The 27,937-nt window shown below is 39.6% G+C and overlaps 1 protein-coding gene across 2 annotated transcripts in view; it reads right to left on the reverse strand.

Annotated features, from left to right (window-relative positions):
• The window catches only part of myo5b (myosin VB), a 537,981-nt gene that overhangs the window by 495,138 nt on the left and 14,906 nt on the right, over window positions 1-27,937 (reverse strand). The window lies entirely within an intron of this gene.

Consider the following 27,937-nt stretch of genomic DNA (forward strand, 5'->3'; position numbering starts at 1 on the left):
TCACATCTCAGATAAAGAGGAAGACGAAGCGGTTTATTGATGCAGTAAGAAACGAATCAATGAATGAAACCTGTTATCTTTACAACAATTGACAAACACGGAATGTAACTTGAACACAACACATCGTACAAATACGACCCTGATTGAAAGAAATAATGATAATCAAATCCTTGATGACAGCAACATTCAATAACACTCACAAAACAATTACTGTATATTGACAATCATGTTACATTATTTTTAAAATGTTCCCTTTTCTTTTTCATAACTTCTACTTCTCCACTGCGATACGCGGGTATATATATAAATGTATATATATACCCGATCTACAATACATACTCGCATAAACAAGCCACACGCTGTGGCGCAATTGTAGAGTCTTCGCCTCTAACGCCGACATTCGAGGTTCGATTCCCGAGAGGGGGTGTACTGACTATGTACGCGCGCTACCCGATTCATTTTACCTTAGATCTCCTTGGTTTGGGACGTATGAAAAAATATTAGGTTAACGCAGAATCATGTTACGTTATTTTTAAAATGTTTCCCTTTCTTAGCACAAGCACAGCTGAGAAGCTTCGATGCATGTACTCCATTACGCGTTAAAAAAAACGCATTTAATCACACTTTCAATTCCAAGCAAACGGGAACTTTTGTCAATGCATGATTTCCTGGTACATCCATTACACTGATGCACACATCACAGCTACAAAAATGTTAGAGTCGGAATAAAGCGCTGCTCTACGACTGATCATTTCGACTACCCGAGCGAAGCCTTGATAAAAGCATGGTTTTGTGTACACTGAAAAGCAAGCAAAATTAGATGCATTACAGAAAGCGGACTTTGTGGCTCTTACTGGGGATCATTGAACTTCCGTGACCGTTAGTAATTCTAATTACATCTAATTACAAAATGTTCACTGATCACACTGTTTTAGCCTAATGTACAAAATAATTTTGGCTAAGGTTACTTAGAGTTTAAAGATGAAGCTGGTCAAATTACCTTTTATGTTTCTGACTTATTTTTTTAAGAAGAAAAACTGCAATATGTTTAAATTTTGGTTATTTGTGTATATATATATATATATATATATATATATATATATATATATATATATATATATATATATATATATATATATATATATATATAGATATATAAAATCCTAAGCCTAAAAGTGCAATGATTTTATGTGATGTTTTTATGTCACTTTTTTGTCACGCTTTACATTGGGCTTATTTTAAAACCTACATATATATGTTTGGAATCATTCTTTTCAGAATTTATCGAACTTTAGTGTGATGTTGTTAGATTTTCAGATTCTTATTCAGTTTTTTTTAATTCTAAACTAAAAAATATCAAGAACTCACGTCCCGCAAGACAAGGACTTTGTACCAAGAGATTTAACCACACCCGGAGTCGGAAATAAAAGACAAAGAGTAGATGACAAAGACAGCTGCTGTACAGGCTTTTAAATGTTCGAAGCGACATGCAACATGCAGATCACGGCAGCAGCAGCAAGCCAGAAGCTGATCAAGCAAAGAGGAGGTAAAAAACTAAAACCGTATTTGTTTCTTATTGTATCACCGTTTAGGAGGGGGTTTCAGAGAAGCCGCCGCATTTCCTTGGGGTACATTTAGCCCCCCTCCTCACAACGCGAGTGGCAGAGACATTTAGTGGCAGACAGTGGGGGTTCGCGAGGGAAGCGAGCAGGGGGGCGAACCCTCTTGTAACATAAAAAAATATAATCATTTTTTGGTGGAGAATACCTTTAAACGGTAATAAATTTATATATCTAAAACACTTCCATGATCAATCATTTTGTGTTTTATATTTGTAATTAATTTAACTTTTTCAGGACAGGTGTCAACTTACGTCAACACTCAGGGTCAAGGCGGATGTCAGTTGTCGACATCCAGCAGTAGGGGGCAGTAATCAGCTGTAAAGGTTGACAGAACCTACTGTTATGTTATAGTTCGGCTCTATTTGCTTGCAGTATGCGGCTTGCATTATATGTTACACTGTTGCCGCTGTTTCAGGTGTCTGTTGATGCATACTGTGACCACTGCTGCCACCGGCTACTCAACTGCTGTTGGCTACATGAAGATGGCCACCGCCAGGATCCTTTGTGTGGCTGCCACAGTGGTGATAATGCCTGAAACAGAGGTGCCAGTGTAACACATACTGTAAGCAGTGTAATGTGGCAATGGACGCCATTGGTTGCTTCTAACGTTATCATACCTTGCAGGACTATGGTGTGTGATATGTATTTGAATTCTCATAGTGTAGAGGCTCACAGAACATAAAACAAAGGGACATTTGTCATATTTTATGTTGATGTATGTGTGAACCCATTGCTTTGTGTGCTTTTCAGCTTCAGTTTTTTTGGCTGAAACAGAAAAAAAAAAAAATTAGCCCTCAAAGAGTTAAATCACTTTGCAGAGATTGGTTTTCTATTTTACATAAAAGAGTATTTTACTGCTGATCAATGCCAAAGAAGTCAAATTCTGTCACTCAGTGTTGCTTAATTTCGAAAGGGTCAATACTTTTTATAGGCACTTCATTTTCACGTTTTTTCCTGTGTACAAGTCTTTTTTATTCCTCCGAATACTTCAGTTTCCTCTCACATCCAAAAGATGCTTGTGTTAGATTACCTGTCGACCCTAACCAGGCCATGTTTGAGTAGGTGGGCATGCCTTGCAATGTGCTCGAGTCCCATTAAGGGCAGGTTCCTGTGTTGCAGCTGATGCTTCCAGGATGAATGCACATTTAATGACCAAGCAAGATCATAAAACAGAGCAATGAATTAATTGTTCATGTTTAGAAATTAAGTATTTATATCATACACATAAAAGACTAGTCCTTCACTGGGAAAAAAAAAATTGGCAAGTGCTGAGTTTGAGAGGCACTGCCTTGCACAAGCATTTACTGGCACAAGGGAAAGCGGTATATTAATAATTGGGATATTACAAAACCCACACTTGCTGGTTTCAAAACACATCATTAAAGAAACACACGCAGGATTCTAAGGGAGGCTCACACAATGAAAACTATGATGGCTTATCTACAGGGTGAAATAATTTATGTTGGGAATTTTCAAGTATGGGCTTCCTGCCAGGAGAGAGGTTGCTTTATGAACTGTAAGCCACCCACCTCAGATCTCTTGTTTAATAAATCCAGAGTGTTCATCTGCTCTGAACAGCTGGTCTACTTATACCATAAAATATAGTGTACAATATTTTCCCAATAAACCTGAAATCAGCCCATATTATACAGCTACTCTATCAGTGACAAAATTTCTAGAAGCTTTGTACAGAAATATCAGTCACACTGCAGAATGTATTTCTTTTCCTCTTTAGTGTCTTGTTGTCTTATTGAACTTTGTGTACTTAATGAACACAACAGTCTTAGATTTCCATTAGGGGGCCAGCGTCTGTATAAGCGGCACTGGGCGCAAGGCAGGAAACAGCATGGCATCATTTCAGGGCATGGCACACTCACGCACATTTGCACTGTGGGCAAAATGGAATTGCCAATCAACATAACCGGTATTTCTTTCAAGATACAGGAGGAAAAATGTATACTGTACATGGATGATGACTGGGTGCTGGATTCCAACCTAAGAAGCTGGCTGGGCAACATACAGCACCACCCTGCTGAAGGCCGTGTTTATGTATAATTTAATAAAGAAGGTAACCTCTTAGAATACATTGCTTTTAGATATCAGAACATATATAATAATGATCAAGTCCTCACCAAGTCATAAAATAAGATACAGCTAAGCTCAGGTCACAAAACACACACAACAAGTCTTACCATTTCATTACTCATTCAATACTAAAATATGTGAAACATAATAGGCATGTATAAAAAAGGAAGTACCAACATGGACAAATTTGTTGGTACCCTTACAGCTCATTGACAAAGTGCTGTAAAAGTAAAAGCAACTGTCTCCTGTGTACCTGCATGCCTTTGATATGTCATCGAGTAAAGCAAAGCAAGTGTGATCAAGAATCGCTTATTCTACAAAGATACTCTAAAATGGCCTGCACACATTTGTTGGTACCACTTAAAAAGATCATAAATAACTGGATCTGAGTGATTTTTCAAACTAGCTGTTTTCTCTTATCACAGAAAAGATGTCTCCAGTCAGCCTATTTAAATTGAGAAAAGTCACCACTCTGCTGTTTGATGTCATTGTGTGTACAACACTGAAAATGGATCCGAGAGAGTTGTGTGAAAGTAAGTTATAGACAAGCATGTTAAACGAAAAGGCTAGGATTAAGCTTTTATCAACTTAAGTGGTGTGTTAGAGAATTTTGAAGGCCTCCTCCGCCTTCTCTGCTCGAGATTAAACAGCTTTAATTCCACAAGCCTGTCAGAGTTGGACATGTCCTCAAGTCCTAGCAGGCTCCTGGCTGCTCTCCTCTGCCCATGATAAGCCAGATGCGGTCTCACTAGTGCATTAAATAGTCTAAGAATAACATCCCCCAATTTCTATTTGACAGTTTTTATGATACAATCTAACTTTTTTCTTGCTTCTGCATATTGCTTAGATGATGAGAATGTTATCTCAACGTTAGCCACTAAATCCTTTTCAGTGGTAATTTTCTGTAGGTCAGTGTCTCCTATCTTCTATTTATAATTGAGGATGTTGCGCACATGTACCACTTTTCTACTTTAAACTGTATTTTCCAAATGTGTATTATATTATGCATTTACATTCCACATTTGCCCCATTTAGATTTCAAACCTACAGCACGTTAAAGTACATTTTACTAAATCAGTTCATGTTCACACAGTAAATGGTACAGTCCAACCCTAAACAGTATCAGATTGGGTACAATTACAAAGCAGCCAGAACAGGTAATGGTGCCATCCCAGTGGCAGTGGTGAATTCTCTCACAATATCCAAGATTTGACAATTCTCCATGTGCCAATAACTAATACCTTTAAATTATAAAATGGGTGTGTTTTTCATTAAAACAGATGTACATTTTTGAAATATTCCATCTCTGAAGTCAAATTAATCAGTTTTGGACCAATTCTGTGATGATCGGGTCGGGTCAGGAAGCATGCACTGGTACAGCGCATTGCCGCAACCACCACACTACGAAACAGATCGAGATCCTGATTGGCAACTCCCCAGGCAGACAGTCCCACCCTCCGGAAACGACCCTCCAATTGCTGCAGCCAGGTGTTATGTGGGCATCCCCTTGGCCTGGTACAGCCACTTGGGTCTTCAACAATGAGGATCCTGCAAGCTGGATGACCCTCTGGGAATCGCGGCACATGGCCGTAGTGCCATAACTGACGCTCCCTCACAATGCAGGTAATGTGCCTCACTGGGGACTCCATGAGCAACCATTTGTTCGGCGAAAAGTCAAACCAGACTTACCCAATTATTCTCCAAAGAGACACAGTACTAAAGGAGTCCAGTCTTCATCTCAGGTCACTGGATAGCATCCATGTCTTGAAACCACATAGCAAGACAGGAAACACCAGGACTCTAAAGACTTGGACCTTTGTCCTTTTGCATGGATATCAGGAGTGCCTCACACCCCTTTCCAGTTACCTCATGACCCTACATCAGTCTACGGACTTTAGAGGAATAGTCACCAGAGACATAAATGTCTCTGTCGGGGAAAGTAAACCTCTCAACAAGGTCGACACTCTCACCGCACAGAGACACACTGCTGATGGCTGTGCCTAAGAGGTCATTAAAGACTTGTATCTTGGTTTTTATCAGGACACTCGCAAGACCAGACACTCAGACTCCTCACTCAGTCTCTCATGATCCCCGAACAGAGCCTCCATTGACTCCATTCTGTGGTGATGTCAATATAAAAAAAAGTTGAAATAGGATATTCACCTCAAATTTAGAGCAGCACTGTGGCGCGGTCCCACTGCCTCATGGTGTCAGGAGACTCAAAGGAGACCATATGGATTTTGCCCCCTGTCCCATGTCTCAGAATTATCATTCATCTAAGGACTCTAAATTGTCCTGGTCTGACTGAGTGGTACCCCCTGATGGACTGACGTTTTGCCCAGTGACAAACAAGCATCCCAACCAGCCTTGTGGTTAAATAATTACCTTTAAAACTAAATTTGTGGTTTCAGTAAATGGATGAAAAGATTCCAAGTAAACAAGCACAGTGACTAATAAAATTAAAGAAATAAATGAAGTGCATTAATTAAAAAGAGAAGCCAAAGGCTACCTGCGCAGCCTGGTTGAAACTAGCCGCTTACTGCTTGTTTGGGATGACTGGTTTGCGCCTTACAGATTAAAGGCAGTTCACTCATCCACAGGGCAGCTGCTCATGCTGCTTTGCCAACAGATGGAGTTTAAAGTCCTTAAGCACTAGTGTGGGATTAACAAAACAAAAAAAACAAAAAAATTCTATGGAAAATACAGTTTTAAGTGGGCGTATGAATGAGTCACAGCCACACTAAGAAAAATTTTAAAAATGAAAAAAGGTTATGAGCAGAAAGCAACACACAAACATTTTGTTAATCTCTCCAAACCCACCTCCTGCTTCACATACCTACAGAAATATGTCAGCCACGAGATAGGAACCATACCTGGATGGTTAACAGATGGGCACCCACGTAACAAGTAGCCCTGGAAGGAATGCCAGCCCACTACAGTAACCTAGACAGGAACCAAACCAGGGAAGGCTGCCAGTGCATTCCCAGGCATGAGCTAGAAATCATTTCTGGGCAAGAAGTTACTCTATCAAAGGGCATAAGGCAAGAACAATTCCTGGAAAGACACCAATCCATCGAAAGGAAGGAGATAATTCTCACCAACTATGGAAAAACCTAGCATGTCACATCTTTCAAGTTTTTCGCAAATTGAGAAAATGATGTCGCCCCTATAATTAACGATTTATAGGTTTCATTTTTCCTGGGCTTCACGTACATAACATTGCTTTTTCATGAATCAACAACACCTGTCATTTAAATCGTGCAGTCACAGCATTCAAATCATGTGATCATAATCTGACTTTTTCATTGGTAGGCAGTCTTTCCTCATTGGCCAGTGGAGTTGCTAGGTTTTGGCTGGCAGTATGTAAAATATTATGTACATACTCGCTTCTTTCATTTCTATTACCGGAATGAAGACATATTTGGCCATCACCACTACCTTATAAAATAAGGAAAGACCTAGTAACTCCAAAAACTAACAAAAAAAAATGCCAGTTACTAGGTTTTTTCATTGCCCGTGAGAATTGTGGATGTGATGCCAGCCCACTGTGCCTGAATGGGACACTTGTCTATTGCTGGGCACAAATCATAGGTCAGTACTACAAAGGACTGCTAAGCCATTACAAAGAGCACATTAAATGCTGCCATTGATGGGAAAACAGCTCATCATGCGAAGATTTGTGGTCAGTTATTTCAGTCTAATTAGAGCAAACTCCAATCTTACTGTGATATTATTTCTGAAAAGCACAGGCTCCTTCTGAAAGACCTCCCATGTATAGCAGATCTCATTTGTGCTGCCTCTTTCGAATGGTAGACTCATACACTATGACATTAATAGTGGCAAGAACTACCTGTAGGTTCCATTATTAAATTCTTTTGGTTCTTAGAGACTTATTTCAGCATTTTGCATTCTGCACTCTGGTTGAACTTGTTGGGATGGCTTGGGCCGGACAAGGCAGCAATTGTTTGAAAGTTCCACTTGCAGATGATCTCCTGGGCAGTGGAGCCACACAGATGGCACAGTGGCAGTGCTGCTGCTTTGCAGTAAGAAGATTGTGGGTTCACTTCCTGGGTCCTCCCTGCATAGAGAGAGCTTTGAGTAGTGAGAGAAAAACTATATAAAATGGGAAGAATTATTATTATTAATTTTGGATTGCTAATTGTTTGGTGATTTTCTTTCAGAAGGCCTCAGGGAGATCTTTCAAGGCAAGGTGATAACACACTCTTCAATAGCAAAGAGTAAACCATCCAACTGCCCAAGTTTTAAATAAGACACGGTCAGACGAGATCCTCCCTAATGAAGTTTTAATCATTTGAACCTCATCTGGTGTATCAAACTCTAACTTTAGGTATTTGTGGAAGTGAGAAACGCAAGGGTGTACTTAATTTTCCCACAATGGAAATTTGCATTTATGCTTATTTAAATTATACAATGGACTGCAAAATGTAAATATGGCATGATATTGGTTACTATCTAAAGATAGTATCTAAAGAGGTTTATCTAAAGATACTGTTAACATGAAGGTCACATTTTGGTATGTCTACATATATTAAAAAAAAAAACATTTCATGGAGTGTACTTAACGTTTCACATGACTGTATAAGCGATTCACTAAATGGCTATATGAAGGCAAATTTTGTTGACTTTTTTACTAAAGTGATATGAATATATAATACATCTCATATACTGCAGATGGTGGTTTTACCCAAAGCAACCTACAAATCACAAGACCTAGATACTGAACGGCAGGATAACTAATCACAAACATAAATTCAAAAATGCTGACAGTTATGGAGATCAGCCACAAGTAGTAGGACTTCCTAATAATGCTTTACATCTACTTGCTGCCAAGTTTTCCACTTTTCCCAGTTTATATCATTCTACAATTACTTGGTTCAGAAGTCACAACACTAGGCCAACTCATCATGTGTCAATAGCTGAGGGTTTGTGTGTGTCATGCATGAACTTGGGCTGGCAGAATATGTTCCAGTTCCACCTGGGTAACAACAGGAAACAAAAGAAGATAATTCTGATGGAAGGATACAAACAATAGGAAACATATATAAATAGAGAGTTATTTATATTTCCACATCTTATAGTGTGTGTGAAAAATTAAAAACGAAAAACTCCTTGAGATTAATTTGGGATTTAAAGAAGCAATTAAGGTACCATCAGGCTACACATTTTACTACTTATTACTACATTGTCTTTAATATTGCCTTAAATCTTGACACAATTTCTTGGTACAGTATTTTATATAGTTTCTTGTTTAGCACTCCTACAGTGGGCTGGCACCCTGCCTGGGGTTTGTTTCCTGTCTTGCGCCCTGTGTTGGCTGGGATTGGCTCAAAGAAGACCTCCATGACCCTGTAGTTAGGATATAGCGGGTTGGATAATGGATGGATGGATAGATGGATCGCATTCTGAACTCGTGTAATGCAATTAAAGCAGTGCAGGGATGAAGCTTTTCCCAGAAGGCATGCGCCAATCCACGATAGGACCAAAACATGCACTCACCAACACTCACATCATCAGCAAATATCCAATTGCATATTAGTTGGGGAAGAAGGAGGGAGACCAGAATACCCATAAGAACTGAAGACCCGCCTCTCCTCCTCATTCGCTGATAAAGAGTCCCGTCTTCAGTTCAAGATGTCAATACCTTTAGGTTCCTGTTTATGATGTGCGCTGATTATTTCAGAAGTACATATCATGCATTTTGTATGTTTAAGCATACAGCTGGATAACTGACATGTGAATTATGGAACACAACAAAAGTTATTTTTTGTTTTTTTTCCCATAGTCGGTTTTCATATTTGCTGTTACACATCATTGGTCACCATTGGATTATATCATACATTTTTTTCTCTCAATTCTACATGAAAAGATGAAGATTACAATTTTTCCTCAGCCACCACTACAAACAACTTGAGGTAAATAACATATTAAAAATAACATTTTTGAGTGGAGTATTCCTTTAAGCTCTGCACAGGTGGAAATAAATGACATTATTTAATGAAAACACATCTGGTTTACATCTGAAGCTCAGCCAAAACAGGCAAGTCCTTTGAGATGACACACTCACCAGAGATTAAACAACATTTCCTACAGACAAATAAATACCAATATCAGAAATACAAGGCCACATTTCTCTTGAATGAAATATTTTACAGTCTTGCAATTCAAAAAAGGCAGCTAATTAGCATAATGTTCCTCTGTTGTCTTATAATGACTATTAGCTATTTATGCTGAACCAATATAACATTACAGTCATACAAATAGAAGTTAAGTAAGCACATAAATTACCACCTTCCACTTTTAGAACAGAATCCTGTGGCGTCTTTTACAAAATCATAAACAAAACAGAACATAGCAGCATATTCAATCTTTCATTCTCCCTTAAGTAAGAATAATAAATTGTACAGGTTTTACAGTCTGTGGTGGGCTGGCGCCCTGCCCGGGGTTTGTTTCCTGACTTGTGCCCTGTGTTGGCTGGGATTGGCTCCAGCAGGCCCACGTGACCCTGTAGTTAGGATATAGCGGGTTGGATAATGGATGGATGGATGGATGGCTTTTACAGTGAAATCAAATTCTACACAACTGTGTAGTAATATAGGTTCTCCAATAAAATGATCACAAGCAACATAATTAGAAAATATGAGGCACAGGCACCTAAAATGAAAGGGTAGCACCATGGTGCAGCAGTTAGTGCAGTTGCCTTATAGCGCCTGGCGGGTGGTTTTGAATTCCAACTCTTTTTTTGTCTGTGTGGGGTTTGTGTGTTCTCCCTGTGTCTGCACAGGTTATTCTCCAGGTTGTCTAGTTTTCCACCCTCACTCCACAGAATGATGTGTTAGCTTGATTTTAGACCTCGAGTTCACTTGGTATGACTAAGTAAGTGTGCCCCGAGATGGACGGCTTTCTAGGATTCATTTTAGTATTGCCATTACTGTCACCTGTCAGAGGGTTTGTGCTGAATTAAAACAGGTAAAGGCAGATAAAAAATGAAGATTAGATAGATAGAGATAGATATTATACATTCTTGTTACCACACCCTGACATTTGAGAACTGCTACACCCCAAATATGTTGAAGCACAGAAACTGTTGACCTTCTCAACCCTGGGATATTGGAATTGAGCCCCTCAGTAACTTTCCACCCCTTCACAATCTGATGGCACTTGAAAAAGATCACAGCTGAGCACTGCAGCTAACAGAGAGACAATGAAAGACTGCATGTAAAGGCCATGTCACATTACACGACTTCCACAGGATTTTTCACTCGTTGACCTCATTTGAACCACATTAGAGAATCAGGGATAGTCGTAGTTCACTCATATGATCGCCAGCTGTTTAGTGTGACATACCCAGCAAGTCCAATTAGTTTGCAACTTGCCTCAACAAAATCAAACAGGTTTGATTTTTGTCTTAAGTCATAGTGTTGGGCTTGTGTAAGTGAGAGCTAGAAACCAATGCACACTCACCCAGAGGTACAATAAATATAATTCAGTGACAAGGAATAAGGAAAATGGGTGTTTAGGACCTTGTCTGTCTGATGTTTCATGTTTTATGCACCATAACAGAAAAGGAAAAGATAGGAAAAAAACGGCAGGGATTGTGACTAAGCTTGCAATAGATTTTAACCCTTCATAAAGCACCACTTCCATCATGCAGCATGTTATTGGTTATCCCACAAAGGGGCGAGAAAAACTATGCTGAAAGGTCCACACGCAGTCTCTAAATACAACACTGCCAGTGATTTTGAGTTGTGTAAATTGACAAGGTCCAATGAAGAGATTACCAAACGCAGTCAGCAAATCTGACATACCCAACAACTAGCAGTTGCATAATATGATGTTAGCTTTAGGTTGTTTGGTCTGTGTAAATTGGCACAATATAATCTACTCTATAGGTATCCATCCATCCATTTTCCGACCCACTGAATCCAAACACTGGGTCACGGGGATCTGCTGGAGCCAATCCCAGCCAACACAGGGCACAAGGCAGGAACCAATCCTGGGCAGGGTGCCATCCCACCGCAGGACACACACAAACACACATACACACCAAGCACACACTAGGGCCAATTTAGAATCGCCAATCCACCTAACCGGCATGTCTTTGGACTGTGGGAGGAAACCCACGCAGACACGGGGAGAACATGCAAACTCCACGCAAGGAGGACCCGGGAAGTGAACCCGGGTCTCCTAACTGCGAGGCAGCAGCAGCATTAGAACTTTAGAAAATTTTGACAAGAACACATTGTTTTGCCCAACACGCTCACCAATCCTTTTCACCTAATTTTTCCTAACTACCAGAAAGAGGACCAAAAAAAAAAACAAAGAAAATAGCAGTGATTGTGCCTGAACGGGTCACCATACACCAGTTCCGTCAGGTAGTATATTATTGGCTGTCAGAAGTGTGGAAGTGTGAAACTGTGCTCGGAAGTCATTAAGCTGTCATGTAGCTCGACATAGCCAGCAATTCTAGTCACGTGATAAGACATGTACAGGTGAAATTTACAGCGCTGTCTTAATGCATAGGCACTGGCTGGGGTCCCCAGGATCATAGGGGTCCATGATGTTTCTGATGCCTACATATGTTTCTGTTCTGCTAATCAGAACTGTGGCCCCAGCTCCCTACTTTGCCCAGGGCCTATGATGCTGTTAAGATGGTCCTGGGTGACAAGATCAGCAGCTTCCGTCATCAAGTATGACATCCCTTCCAACAAGAAGCCATGTAATGTGACATCAGCTTAAGGGAGCATACTAATGACTACAGCAACATTCACCCTGCTGATATTCAAAGAGGATCTCCAGGCAGGGCATGAAATGGACTGTGTGCTAAATGATTATTTAATACCAGGTAAGTTTGAAATTATTATAGAGCCAGGACTGTTATTTGCCAATGTGGCAGCTATGCAGTGAGATTAACAATCTTTCCACAGTGCATTTCCCAGCATTAAATTTAATCAATTTGTGGAGCTAGTCATCTCTTTTGGAGACAACAGGTCAGAAAACGAACTGATGGATTGTTTGATGAAATGATTCAAAATACATACATAAATTAATACACAGAATATGAGCTTTATTTTGATCCATCCATTTTTCAATTACAGGGTCACAAGATGATGGCATCTGACACAAGCGTGGAACAATATTTAATCTGGATGTCAGCCCAGTACAGGACACACACTCACGCACACACAAACGGGACGCTTCAGAGTCACCAATTAGCCTTCAGGATGTGAAAGTGGCATACCCAGAGAGAACCACACAGACACAGGGACACTGTGCCAAATCCATACAGATGCTGCCCAGCATGGAAATAAAACTTGTGCCCCTCTGCGCCATCATGTCACTTCAATCATGTTACAGTGTCTCCAGACCTGTTTAATGCTGCCAAGCATATGAATACACCACTGCGCGAATAATCAAGCAAGCCAAAAAGTTGTCATTTTAAACTGCTATCTCATAAATATAACATCCTAGCAAAACACTGATGTTTCCTATGCACAATTTGTAAATTTTGTACAAAATAATAGGCCTAACTTCCTTCATCTTTCCCTAATCTCAACATTTTGTTCGATACTGGCATGCTTTGATGAAGATATATTTAGTATTTCTAGGTTTAGAAAATAATTTTTTAAAAATTCATCCCTGTAAGATCCCAGGGGGCAATGGGAAAGGATTTTTATACTAGAATTCCAGATAAGGAATGGAACTGAACTATTCATAAAACACAGACTTTGTCAAATCATGCTAGAATTTAAATAAAATTGTACATTGGGCACATACCTTTTGCCATATAGACTATGTGGACACCCCTCCAAATTGTAGAGTTCAGGTGTTTCAACAACATCCATTAACTGGTGCATACAATCAAACACACAGCCATGGCATCCCCAATCTACACTAAACAGCTCAGGGACTTTAAACGTGGCACTGTCATAGGATGCCACATTTGCCACAAGTCATGAAGTGAAATCTCTGCACTGCTAGATCTGATCAACTCTAAGGCTTTTATTATAAATTGGACTATCTAGGAGGAGCAACAACAGCTCAACCACAAACTGGCAGTCCATACAAACTCAGAGCCGGGCCGCCAAGTGCTGGAGCACATAGCATTGAAAAACTGACTAAGCTTTCTTGTATCACTCAGAATTTAGCTTCACATTGGCACTTAAAGCAACATCTGCACAAGAACTATGCATTGGGACCTTTACAAACTGGATTTCCAGGGCCAAGGATCTGCACATAAGTCACCATGCACAATGCCAAGCGTCAGCTGGGTAAAGCACACCACCATTGGACTATTGAGCAGTAGAAATGTGTTTTTGGGAGTGATGAATCATGTTTCATCAACTGGCAGACTGATGGACGATTCTGGGAGATGCCAGGAGAGTTCTACCCTACAGACTGCACAGTGCCTACTATAAAGTTTGGTGGATGATAGATAAAAGTCCGAGACTGGTTTTCAGAGTTTGGGTGAGGCTCCTTGGTTCTAGTGAATGGTACTGTTAATGGTACAGCATACAAAGACATTTTAGACAAGTCAATGTTGTTGATAGCCCTTTTGTGTTCCAGTGCACAAAGCCAGGTCCATAAAGATATGGAGGGCCTCTAGTGGCCTTCACAGATCTCTGACCTGAACCCTATTGAATACCTGAGGGATGAATTGAAGTGCTGATTTAAAGCCACTACGGTGAGCTGGCACCCTGCCCGGGGTTTGTTCTCTGCCTTGTGCCCTGTGTTGGCTGGGATTGGCTCCAGCAGACCCCGATGACCCTGAAGTTAGGATATAGCGGGTTGGATAGTGGATGGATGGATGGATGGATTTCAAGCCTGGTCTTCTCATCTAACATCAGTACCTGATGTCATAAATGCTGTTCAGGCTGTAAGGGCATATATCCACAGTCACACTCCAAAATCATTGTGGAAAGCCTTTACAGAAGACAGGAGGCTGTTCTAGGCGCAAAGTGGTGTAGAGGGGCAACTCCATATCAATTTTCATGGTTTTGGAATTGGATTTCCAACAATCTCATATACAGTAGGTGGGATGATCAGATGTCCACAAATATTTGACCATACAGTTTTATTTTTATGTTCTAAAACTATTTAGGTTTACATACTCAAAATCTGAATTGTGAAACACTGTCAATAGGCATCTGCCTCTCTCGCTCAGTATGTTTTAGGAGCACCCTACACTCTGATCATTCTGGAATAAATGTCTGCATATTGCTTGGATTATCTTGGATCTGAAAAATCACTCTTATTCCCTTAAAAGCAATATGTGGAATAACACCAGATGGATAACATAATCCAAGGAAAAAAATCAATTGTTGCATCCTAAACACTGCTAGCAAAAAGACTAATTTTACTTAATTGGAAGAATCCTAATCTGCTGCAGACAGCACAATGGGAAAGCAATATTTTACATGAAAGTAAATTGGAAAAACTCAAACTGTTTCTCAGAAAAATGGTTCATGAATTGTTTAAGAATTTGGCAAGAATTCATTTACGTTATCATAAAATAGCTTGCAGGACTTTTACTGTTGTTTTAATATACAGTATGAATTGAATCACATTGGGCCTTTTTTGTCATCTCTCTAACATGGGTATGGTCCTGCTCCATTGCTCATGGGTGTGTATAAAGTAAGTATTCACTTTTTACACATATGGTTATGCTGTAGCCTTATCCTAAAAGTATTTATATTAATTTTTCCCCAATCATCAAATGAAATTCAATATCCCAGAATGACAAAGCAAAAACAGCTTTTTAGGAATTCTTAGCAAATGTATTAAAAATAAATAAAACATGGAAATATCACATTGACACAAGTTTTCAGACCTTTCTCCGTGACACCTGAAATTTGGCTCAGGTGCATCCCATTCTATTGATCATCATTGAGGGGTCTGGAGAATACCTGTGGTCAGCTTGATGGATGGAATGAGATTGGGAAACACCTAATCCCCCAAACACCTGTCTATAAAAGGCTATATAGCCGACATGTCTCAGATCAAAAAACAAGTCATGAGGCTCAAGGAACTGCCTACAGAGCTTAGAGACAGGATTGTGTCAAGGCACAGTTCTAAGGAAGGATACAAAATATTTTAAGCAGTCTGAAGGTTTCCAAGACCACAGTGGCTTCCATAATTTTTAAACAGAATAAGATTGGTACACCCACAATTCTTCTTAGAGCTGGTTGCTCGCCTAAACTGAGCAATCAGGGAGAAGGGTCTTGAAAAGAGAGGTGACTAAGAACCCAATGGTCATTCTGGCTGAGCTCCTGAGAACCTGTTTGGAGATGATAGAAGAGCCTTGAAGGGCACTCCACTGACATAGGCTTTACAGCAGAGTGGCCTGACAACACATGAACGCCTGCTTGGAGTTTGCAAAAAACTTCCAAAAGCAGTCTCAGACTGTGAGAAACAAGATTCTCTGGTCTGATTAATCCACATTTAAACTGACTGGCCTAAATTCTAAGCATCATGTCTGGAGGAAAACAGACAGTGCATTTTACCTGTGAAATTCAGTTCTAACAGTCAAGCATGGTGGTGGTAGCATCATGCTGTGGGGTTGTTTTTCAGTGTTAGGGACTGAGAGACTTCACAGGGTGGAGAGAAAGCTGAACAGAGCAAAGTATAGAGATATACTTAAGGAAATTTTGGTCCAGGGTGCCCTGGACCTCAGACTAGGCTGAAGGTTCACCTTCCAACAGACCAATGACCCTAAGCACAAAGCAAAGACAACACAGAAATGGCTTCTGGGAATGGTCTTTGAGTGGCCCAGCAAGAGCCTAGACTTGAAGCTAATCGAACATCACTGGAAAGACGGATGGTACACATCCAACCTGACAGAGCTTGAGGGGATCTTCAGAGAAGAACAGAAGAAAATCGCTCTGTTCGAGCATGCAAAGCTTCTTGCGTCAAAAGCAAAAAGACTTCAGGCTGGAATTGCTGATAAAGGGGCTTCAACGAAGTGCGGAGTAAAGGGTTTAAATACTCTAATGTGTTAATGTGATATTTCAGTTTTTCATTTTTAATTTAAAAAATGCTAAAATCCTATTCTTGCTTTTTCATTATTGGGCATTGATTGTTGTTTAATGTGGGGAAAAAATTAATTCAAATGATTTTAGAATAAGGCTGCAACAAAACAAAATGTCAAAAGCAGTGAAGGTACTGTATATCTGTTTGAATTGTATGTCATTATATGTGTTTTGTTCTCTTAAGTTAAATATTTTTTTAAAACAAATACAATTTAAATATTGTCACATGCATGCGTATAGGGGACAGTTTAAGGGCTTGGACAATCGTAATCTTCCCCCAGAATGCCAGAGGGCGCTATCAACTAATGCCTTGTCTCTTCCTCTCCGTGCAGGCTGGAAGATTAAAAACCATGACACCTCTGATGTCACTTCTGGTTTCCGCCCACCTGGATCCACCTCTTCCTGCCAAGAACCTTTATCACCAGAAGCAATGCCATCTTAGTCAATCTATCTTGAAGACTCGAGTCATCATGACGTTTTTTTTCCCCCCTTTTCATCATGCTATACCTCACATTTTATTTGAATAAACAGGGTTAGCCTTCAAGGTGCACTTGTATTGCAATACAGAATAATAGACATCATATTTGGAAAATCATACAAAAGGATTGTATTTATTCATACACAAGCAGAATATTTAGACTAAATAAAACACAGAGAGATGAGCTATAAGACCCATTCAAGAGTAAAAAGGCACAAGAAACAGGGAGTAAAACAAGAGAGGGATTGGAAATTCAAATGGAGAATGTGGATTTACAGAATCTGATATAAGCATTGGCACTTCTAAAATGAGAGTAAATAAATAAATAAAACAAACCTGGACTGTTGCATACATACATATGACTTCATTAAAATAAATTCTGCCACAAACAAGTACTGAAGGGCACAATTTCTCCTTTCTGCTTGTAAGCAAAGGTTCTTATCAGTTTATTCCAATGAATGTCTGCTCTCACAAGGTCAGTTTTAGGATTATTTGCTTTCTAGCTGAAACCATCTTGCAACATCACCCATTTGAAAAAGCAATTTTTATGCATGTCAGCACAGGAATTTTTTGCAAAACGTGCTGAATGACAAAGTGCAGGAAACACTACAGCTTCACGGCTTTAGCAGTGAAAGCGCCTGGAAGCCTCAGTTCTGTATATGATTTAATAACAAAGGAATCAAACTAACAAACAGCAGTAAATGCAGTAAATTCTGCAACAGCACAGCACTGCTGGCACTTCAGGTTCTTTTATTGTCCAACACCGCATCCCCAAAGAGAAGTCAGCTCTCCGATAAGGAACTCAAACTGGGCCGCCATACAGCTTCAGTGTGCCATCCATATATTGTACTGTGATTTGAATTCTTCTAAGTGAACCACTGAGAAAAAGCATAATAAGACAGGAAAAATTAATAATGCTTCACTGGCTTAATAGAAAAAGTAAAAGATGGGATACTCCGTTCTTTGGACCAACTCACACAGTGTAAATTTTCAGGATTAATTTACTGTATAACATACTTTTAAAATGTGTACAAATACACATTTATATAACATTGCCACACAACATAATCACATCTTTGCCAATTTTTTTCATATAAAAAGTGTGTATTAAGAATGATTCCTCCTAGGATGGTGTCCTTAGCATGATTAAGGGACTTATCTGCCCCAGAAATCTTTGGACCCTGATTGATAGCAGACATTAACTCCTGGTAGGGGTCTTCTTAAGAATTTGGAATGAGGGAAGAGAATAAAATAAATAAAAATCGGGAGTGGTCGCCCCAAGACTTTCTCGTATAGTCATATATGGGGATGGATATTTGAGAAGTAAACCACACAACAATGATTATATTTGTACCAGTAGCGGCGCACTGAACGATAACGTGTAGTGAATACATTTGACTTGAACATTCCTAGTTTTTGTCCTCTTTCTCTGTACGTTTTGCATTCGTTTGCTCAGAGGTTGATGCGCTTGCTGCTTCCTGACCAGCTCTTCTTTTTTCCACCCTAGCGGCCCGCTTCTTCTCTTCTTTTCACGTTGAAAGTGATTAAGTCAGTGTTTGTGTTACAATTACTTAGTATGTTTTCCTTAATTTTTCACTTAAGCTGGCACTTAAGTCAAGAATGATTTAAGATATGAAGAGGTAGTGGAAATCACGGCGAAGGTGGGAAAGAATGAGAATGGCCCCGGTACACATGTGCAGCACGGCCCCCATGAACACTGCCGGGAGTTGATTCTACAATAAAATAAAATAAAAATGAAAGGAGGTCTATCACCACCCCGAAAGCAGATAGAAGACATTGCATAGTATGTGTACCAGATTTCAGGTGAATCGGTCAAAAGGTTTGCGATTTTATAAAAAGATATTATGTACATTAAAGAAGCATCAACAACAAATCAAATCAAATTAATAAAATACTGAAAAATTATAAAAGTAAAGTTCAATAAATCGGCAGCTGCATGAATAAAAGGTAAAGTCCCACTTCTGGTTAGCGGAAATAGCCAAAATTTGATAGAAATCTACATTTTGTACCTACTACTTGTATGCAAAATTTGGCTGACCTAAGTGAAAGTGTACTCAGGTTATTGTGTTTACACACACAAACACAACTCACACAAACAATTCCAAAAATGGTATTTTTGGAGTCAGGGAGGTCCAAAACATCAAGATTCTTCAAAATCTCGACATCAAATTTCATATATGAGAAAGTAAAAAAAGGAAGTAATGGCCATGACATGGAGTCTAGTGCATAAAATGAGAATATGGACATCCTGAGACAGATTAACAGTTTGGCACAATAAAATGAAAAATAAAAGTTCTCAGACAAAGCTTTCAAGTTACTGTACTGGTCAGTCAGTCTACAGTGGTAAGAAAAAGTATATGAACTCTTTGTAATGACCCGGTTTTCTGCCTTACATTGGCCATAAAATGTGATCTGATCTTCATCTAAGTCATAAGCATAGACAAACACAATATGCTTATGCTAATAATGCACAAACACGGGGGTCTCCATCCATCCATTTTCTAACCCACTGAATCCGAACACAGGGTCACGGGGTCTGCTGGAGCCAATCCCAGCCAACACAGGGCACAAGGCAGAAAACAAACCCCGGACAGGGCGCCAGCCCACCGCAGGGCACACACACACACACACACACACACACCAAGCACACACTAGGGACAATTTAGAATTGCCAATGCACCTAACCTGCATGTCTTTGGACTGTAGGAGGAAACCAGTGCACCTGGAGGAAACCCACACAGACACTGGGAGAACATGCAAACTCCACACAGGGTGGACCCAGGACGCGAACCCGGGTCTCCCAACTGCGAGGCAGAAAAAAGTAAGTAAACCCACAAATTTAACAACTGGTCAAAACTAGTTTACTAACAATAACCTCAAATAATTGCTTCCAGTAGCGGTGGATCAGACCTGCACAACATTCAAGTAGAGTTTTGGACCATTCCTCCTTAGAGAACTGTTTCAGCTCGGCTACATTCTCTGGACGTCTGGCGTCAACAGATCTCTCTTGAGGTCAATGCACAGTGTCTCTAATTGGTTAAGCTCTGGGCTCTGCCTGGGTCACTCCAAAAGCTATTCTATAGTAGACTTTGTCATTGTCCTGATATTTCACTCCACTTCTACTGAGCTTCAACTGGTGGACAGCCACCCTGACATTATCCTGTAGGATACCTTGATAAACTTGCAAATTCATTTTCCATTCAATGATGGCAAGCCATCTAGGCCCCGAGTCCCTAAGCATGATACTCCCTCCACCATACTTCTCTATTGCAGTGATATTTTCATATTGGCATGCAGTGAATGCCCTTTTAAAGCCAAACATACTGAACAATTCAATATTACATTCATCAGTCCACAAAACATTTTCCCAGTGTTATTATGGACGGTCCAGATGATCTTTGGCAAATTGCACAGTTTTCTTCTTCTTTTTTTTTTTTTTAAACCGTGGATTCTTTCTTGTTGTGCTGACATGGACACCATGCCTGTTCAGTGTTTTGCATATGGTAGATTCATGAATAGAGATGTTTCAATGATTCCTTCAAGCCTTTAGCTGTTCTTTTTACCTCCCTGAACATTATGTACCTCTCAAGTCATCATGGCTAATGCCCACTTCTAGGGAGAGGTAGCCACAGAACTAAATCATCTCCATTCATACACAGTTTGTCAAACTGTGGACTGAAAAACATCTAAACTTTTTGAAATGACTCTGTAACCCTTTCCAGCTTTATGCAAATCAACAATTCTTCGATCTTCCCGGTTTTCATCTGTGGGAGTCACGATTCTCATCAGCACATGCTTTCTCTGAATAGCAAATTCTAAATCTTTCAGTTTTATTTTTATAGGTCATACTGTCTCTAAACCACACCTCAAATCTCGATTCAGTCAGGGACACAAACGATTAAAATAACTCAAGATGTAAAAGCAAACACAACATATGAGATTTAAATTCTAATACATAAAAACTGTACAGCTAACTTTTGTTTCAGTTTTTCCTATTTCTAAATCATGGTTTTCTTTGCTCTCTATCTGAGTGGGATTCCCATACAGTTAGATATAAGCTAGTTAAATCAACCGATGACTCTAAATGGACTACAGACTTGTACTTGTGGGCTCCATGATGGACCAGAGCATTGTTCGGATTAATTTTCTGCTTAACTTGGTTCTTTAGGTATGAGAGCACATTTAAAGAGTAAAAGGACTGTTGGCTCTCACATCACCTTTTAATGAAAAGTGCTACTGAAGTACCAAGCAGCTAAAGAGAAATAGGAAATGGATGCTTAAATTAATTCGCAAACATCAAATACTTCTAATTAAAAGACTTCCTTACCAGACACCGGTGCAGAGACTCCAAAACTCCACACCATGCTGCATTGTTTTTCAGTGAAGGTTTATAAAAGTGTGGATATCAATAAATCAGTGAGCTGTGGACACTTAGAGCAGCACATACAATAAGCCTGATGACTGACAGCACAGCTTCAGAAAGAGTTGGCATTAATACAATGAGTTTGTCTTCCCCAAACTCCTCTCATATGACAAGAAGACAATTACCTACTATATACCTCTTACAGTGGTGTGAAAAACTATTTGCCCCCTTCCTGATTTCTTATTCTTTTGCATGTTTGTCACACAAAATGTTTCTGATCATCAAACACATTTAACCATTAGTCAAATATAACACAAGTAAACACAAAATGCAGTTTTTAAATGATGGTTTTTATTATTTAGGGAGAAAAAAAAAATCCAAACCTACATGGCCCTGTGTGAAAAAGTAATTGCCCCCTGAACCTAATAACTGGTTGGGCCACCCTTAGCAGCAATAACTGCAATCAAGCGGTTGCAATAACTTGCAATGAGTCTTTTACAGCGCTCTGGAGGAATTTTGGCCCACTCATCTTTGCAGAATTGTTGTAATTCAGCTTTATTTGAGGGTTTTCTAGCATGAACTGCCTTTTTAAGGTCATGTAATAGCATCTCAATTGGATTCAGGTCAGGACTTTGACTAGGCCACTCCAAAGTCTTCATTTTGTTTTTCTTCAGCCATTCAGAGGTGGATTTGCTGGTGTGTTTTGGGTCATTGTCCTGTTGCAGCACCCAACATCGCTTTAGCTTGAGTTGACGAACAGATGGCTGGACATTCTCCTTCAGGATTTTTTGGTAGACAGTAGAATTCATGGTTCCATCTACTACAGCAAGCCTTCCAGGTCCTGAAGCAACAAAACAACCCCAGACCATCACACTACCACCACCATATTTTACTGTTGGTATGATGTTCTTTTTCTGAAATGCTGTGTTCCTTTTACGCCAGATGTAACGGGACATTTGCCTTCCAAAAAGTTCAACTTTTGTCTCATCAGTCCACAAGGTATTTTTCCAAAAGTCTTGGCAATCATTGAGATGTTTCTTAGCAAAATTTAGATGTGCCCTAATGTTCTTTTTGCTTAACAGTGGTTAGTGTCTTGGAAATCTGCCATGCAGGCCGTTTTTGCCCAGTCTCTTTCTTATGGTGGAGTCGTGAAAACTGACCTTAATTGAGGCAAGTGAGGCCTGCAGTTCTTTAGACGTTGTCCTGGGGTCTTTTGTGACCTCTCGGATGAGTCGCCTCTGCGCTCTTGGGGTAATTTTGGTCGGCCGGCCACTCCTGGGAAGGTTCACCACTGTTCCATGTTTTTGCCATTTGTGGATAATGGCTCTCACTGTGGTTTGCTGGAGTCCCAAAGCTTTAGAAATGGCTTTATAACCTTTACCAGACTGATAGATCTCAATTACTCCTGTTCTCATTTGTTCCTGAATTTCTTTGGATCTTGGCATGATGTCTAGCTTTTGAGGTGCTTTTGGTCTACTTCTCTGTGTCAGGCAGCTCCTATTTAAGTGATTTCTTGATTGAAACAGGTGTGGCAGTATTCAGGCCTGGGGGTGGCTACGAAAATTGAACTCAGGTGTGATACACCACAGTTAGATTATTTTTAACAAGGGGCAATTACTTTTCACACAGGGCCATGTAGGTTTGGATTTTTTTTCTCCCTAAATAATAAAAACCATCATTTAAAAACTGCATTTTGTGTTTACTTGTGTTATATTTGACTAATGGTTAAATGTGTTTGATGATCAGAAACATTTTGTGTGACAAACATGCAAAAGAATAAGAAATCAGGAAGGGGGCAAATAGTTTTTCACACCACTGTAATTATTTTATCTGTAAAAAATCAAAATGATTTGTTTGCTAAATTAAACCTTGTCAGTACAGCACATGAATTTCTGCTTTTATACATTTTAAGCCATAGCGGTTAACTTGATGGCATAGCACCACATAATGTACAGTGTTACTGGATTACTTCTTCCCACTGACTCACTAAATGAGTCTTTATACTTGTAAAAGCCTCAGTTGTAATACAAAATTAAAAATAAGCAATGGTAGAAAGGTGCTTGCTCTAAAAGGCACTATATAAATTCAAACTCTGATTTGATTTTACAGAGGCTTGTAAATATAGAAAAAAAAAACTATACCATACTGCCAAGCAACCATCACAAAATTGGATGCCATTATGAAAAATCCCCTCCATCCCATCCAGGGGGGCCACTCTTGGAGCACTTTTAGCCACAACCTCATTCCACCATGGTGGGCTAAGAAGCGCCACTGGGGGTCTTTTTTGCTCACTGCTTCTAGGCAATTCAATGCTTCATCCCAATGTATTTGTTAAGTTCATTTTGAAATATCAACCTAATATACATTTAGTTATTCACTGTATTTATCCATACAGCTGATTGATTTATTGTATTATGTGTCCTGTGAGTCCGTATCCTTGTTTATTATGTTTCTGCTGCTGCATGTATCTGAATTGCCCCTTGGGATTCATAAAGTTGATCTAATTTAATCTTATAAGCACCCTGTGAAGTTTAAGGTGGTCTCGTGGTAAATATCCTATGCACCATTTCATTTGTCCAGTTTTTCATACTACTGATATAAATATATCACCTGCGTTCATCATTTCTAAATACTTAGCCAATAAAATTACCTACATTTTTAATCAAAACATCTGATGTGTACATTAAGAAGAATCATTTAGGTTATTATTCCAATTGCATACTTGCCTGCATAACATTCATTTATTGGTCTATTTCAAGTGTTTCATCTCGACATAGGTGCACAAATATATAACAAAAAATAAGGGTCAGCTATGCTTAAATCATTACAACCATCTAAGGCATTACCATACATCCATTAATACCCTAAACCATTTATTCCTATTCAAGGTTATGAGAGTCCGCCAGAACCAGCTCTGGATGGGATACTTACATACATTTCAATTACGGGTCAATCAACCTGAGATGCCCATCTTTTGAGGATGGGGGAAAAAAAGAATTCAGGGAAAGGCCACACTGATGGAGGGAGAGAGTACAAACGCTGACCAGGCCATCAGGTAGATGGCATTTCAGGGGTTGCGACAAAGAGGAAGGCTGTGTCGCAGTTTGCCACAATTGAGTGAGGTGCACTCTTTGACTTTATTGTGGTGCATCGGTGCCTTGCAGTGTAGGTCATTAGTTAGCGCTCCGATTCTATGAAATGAAAAGAATGAAGCATTACACGCACAATTGTCACCTGTGAATGAGCCACAGAAATGCGTGTTCTTGTGGGTTCCTTGCTCCAAGCGTCATGTTGATAAGACAAATCAACAATCAATACTTCTCTATGATAACTGCAAGGTCCAAATTCTATTCATTAAAAAAGGCATTTTTTAATGAATAGAATTTGGACCTTGCAGTTATCATAGAGAAGTATTGATTTCTATGTAAGCTCCAATTGTGAAAAGTCACTCATTTCAAAGTTTGATTGACATTTCTGCCAGGTTGGGACAATGGGGACTGAATTGGATGCAACATCTGCTGCTTACTCTCTGCCCATCTCTCCTGCTGGGGATCCTGGCAGTAGCGCAGCAATTTTAACTGTGTGATACATTTGTTAGTGAACGGCAACACAGGTGTGATTGTGCAGGTGTTTCATTGCTTAACGGTGTGTCAGCACCCAATGCTTCATGGGGGTCTCCAATCCCCCCAACCTCCTGACTGTTGATTGTGAATCATTTCCTTGCACCATTTGATGCAACCCCTGGATCATCACTCGAGAGTCTAAGCTTCACAGGGAACACATTTATAAAATTATTGAGATTTATAATGGTAACATTGCTCAATTTATATTTAAATTATATCCACCAAGTTGAAAGCTTTTTTTTTTTTAGCTCAATTTGTTTAGCCGGAGTACGAATACGAATTTGACTTCAAATGTGATATTGCGGGGCAGCACGGTGGCGCAGTGGTAACGCTGCTGCCTCGCAGTAAGGAGACCTGGGTTAACCTACCAGGTCCTCTCAGTGTGGAGTTTGCATGGTCTCCTCGTGTCTGCGTGGGTTTCCCCCAGGTGCTCCGGTTTCCTCCCACAGTCCAAAGACATGCAGGGTTGGTGCATTGGCGATCCTAAATTGTCCCTAGTGTGTGCTTGGTGTGTGTGTGTGTGTGCCCTGCGGTGGGCTGGCACCCTGCCCAGGATTTGTTCCTTCCTTGTGCCCTGTGCTGGATGTGATATTACTTTTGTAAGGGGATGCTAACATAAATCAAACATTTCCTAGAGGTGCAGGGCATAGAAAATGTTGGAGTTACTCCTTTTCACAAAACTTTGATAGGCATGTAGAATGTCATTTTATGCTGTTTCAAGGTTGCTGATCACGAGTATGATAATATTTTGGATATTTCATTCGTTAATGGTGGTCCTAGCTCTCTAAAAGCCACTCCAAGAAGGTTAAACATTACAAATATCAAACATAAGCACGTGGGGTATCATTTCAAGGTCATTGATTATGAACACAAGACTATTTTTGATCCTTTACTAGGGATTTAGCCCTAATTATGGACCTCTATCAGAGGATGAAAATAACAAATTTCAATTACAATCGAGAATATTTTCCTTTTAAACATTTGAATTGAAGCACACATTTTAATATTTCAAATACATGATGCAACTATTTAGTTTATTATGTACTTCTACCTCATGAAGTAAAGCATTAGAGTTCTTATGAACACCCCAAATTAGGGCAGCTTACACTAATTCAGTCTTTTTTGCTTTTTAAAAAAATTCTTTTCAGTCTGTTTTAAAAAACATTTTAGTATTATTTGAATTGTCCACATAGAATTAAAATATTTAGGCCCAAAATATGCATGCTGTGACAAACAAACAAATTGGTGCAATGATTCACAGCCCCTCAATTACTCCTTGTAGTGCATATTTGACTAGAGAAAGGTCTGTAAAACATTATTTTGTTTAGTTTATGTAAATCTTCATCACATGTAAATATTCAGTTACTTCCTTCTCTGATGGTAGCCTGACTGCTGACTTCACACAGCTTGTGTTTCTGATGTGCCACTGCTCATGACTTTCCAAAGAGTAAACTTTGTTCTCTTCTAATGTGCCGATGAAGAGAATGACACATTACATGACAGTCTAAAAAGCTCACAGTTAATAATGTGAAAGCCAGGCTCGATTCAGGAAATGTGAACCAAATCCACGAAAGGTCTTGTACACTTTCAAATTTTCATCTTTTTATATTTTCCAGGGCATTGTATTGGTGGGATGGCAGGCACTTTTGCCACACAATGCTTGGGCGCAGTTTAATTTGCACTTCCAGTGATTTCTGTATGTGAGTTCTATACTGTCCCGGTGTTTATGAAGGTTTTCTAAAGGACCCAGGTAACTCTACAAGACAAGTACATGTCTTTAGATATAATGGCACCTTTAGATATAATGGCTATGTTTGTGTGTGTGTAGGTGTGTCAAGTGACAGACTTGTGTGGTGTATGCAATGCATTGTAGGGTGGAGGCCAAAGCGGTGGGCTTTAAAGCACAAGGTTGCTGATGGCCTCTACCTTCTTTGTGACTCTGAGCAAGTCACATAAAGTACCTGTACTGCAACTGTTAAAAAATATTTATATATGGAGATAGTTATAATGTATCGTAAACTAGTAAATTGCCACGAATAAAAACAATAACCACCAACATGCATCACATGCCTCGTTACATCTGTGTATTATCTATAATTCTAATATCAGATGGAGTATGTTGCCAAAGCATAAAAATGAAAGGAATTTTATAAATATCATAAAAGGAAGTTTTCAAAGCTGTAATACTTAAGTGTAGCAGCATATATTTTAAGTTTAAAACTGCTTTCCTACAGAGTAGTCAATGGGTCAGCACCAATATATGGAGACACTTGTGAGGTCCTATGCTTCTTCTTACTCACTCAGGCCTGCAGATGAAATATATCTGGTGATGCCGCCTCTCTCCGATATCAAATCTCAGTCCAGACTCTTTCCATGTGTAGCTCCATGCAGGTGGAACGAGCCATTGACATCACCTCTCCATGCAGTCATTCACCATGATAAAAGTCTCATTGCACTCAGACAGGGATTCCACAGACACTTCATCCAGGATTCTCCCGAGAAGTTCTGAGAACACCCTCATCAGACTTTTCTCTTTTGATAACAACTTTTTTCACCAGGTAATTGGAGTTGCAATGGGTACTGGAATTTGACATAGGCAGAAGAGATGCTCTTTTCCATAGTTACCGTCTTTTTCTCAGGTTTACAGGCAAGATTTCCTCCACAACTTGACCATTTTCAGATATTGGCTTATCTATCAG

The sequence above is a fragment of the Polypterus senegalus genome, chromosome 4, assembly GCF_016835505.1.
Source record: "Polypterus senegalus isolate Bchr_013 chromosome 4, ASM1683550v1, whole genome shotgun sequence".
In the NCBI taxonomy this organism is placed as follows: domain Eukaryota; kingdom Metazoa; phylum Chordata; class Cladistia; order Polypteriformes; family Polypteridae; genus Polypterus; species Polypterus senegalus.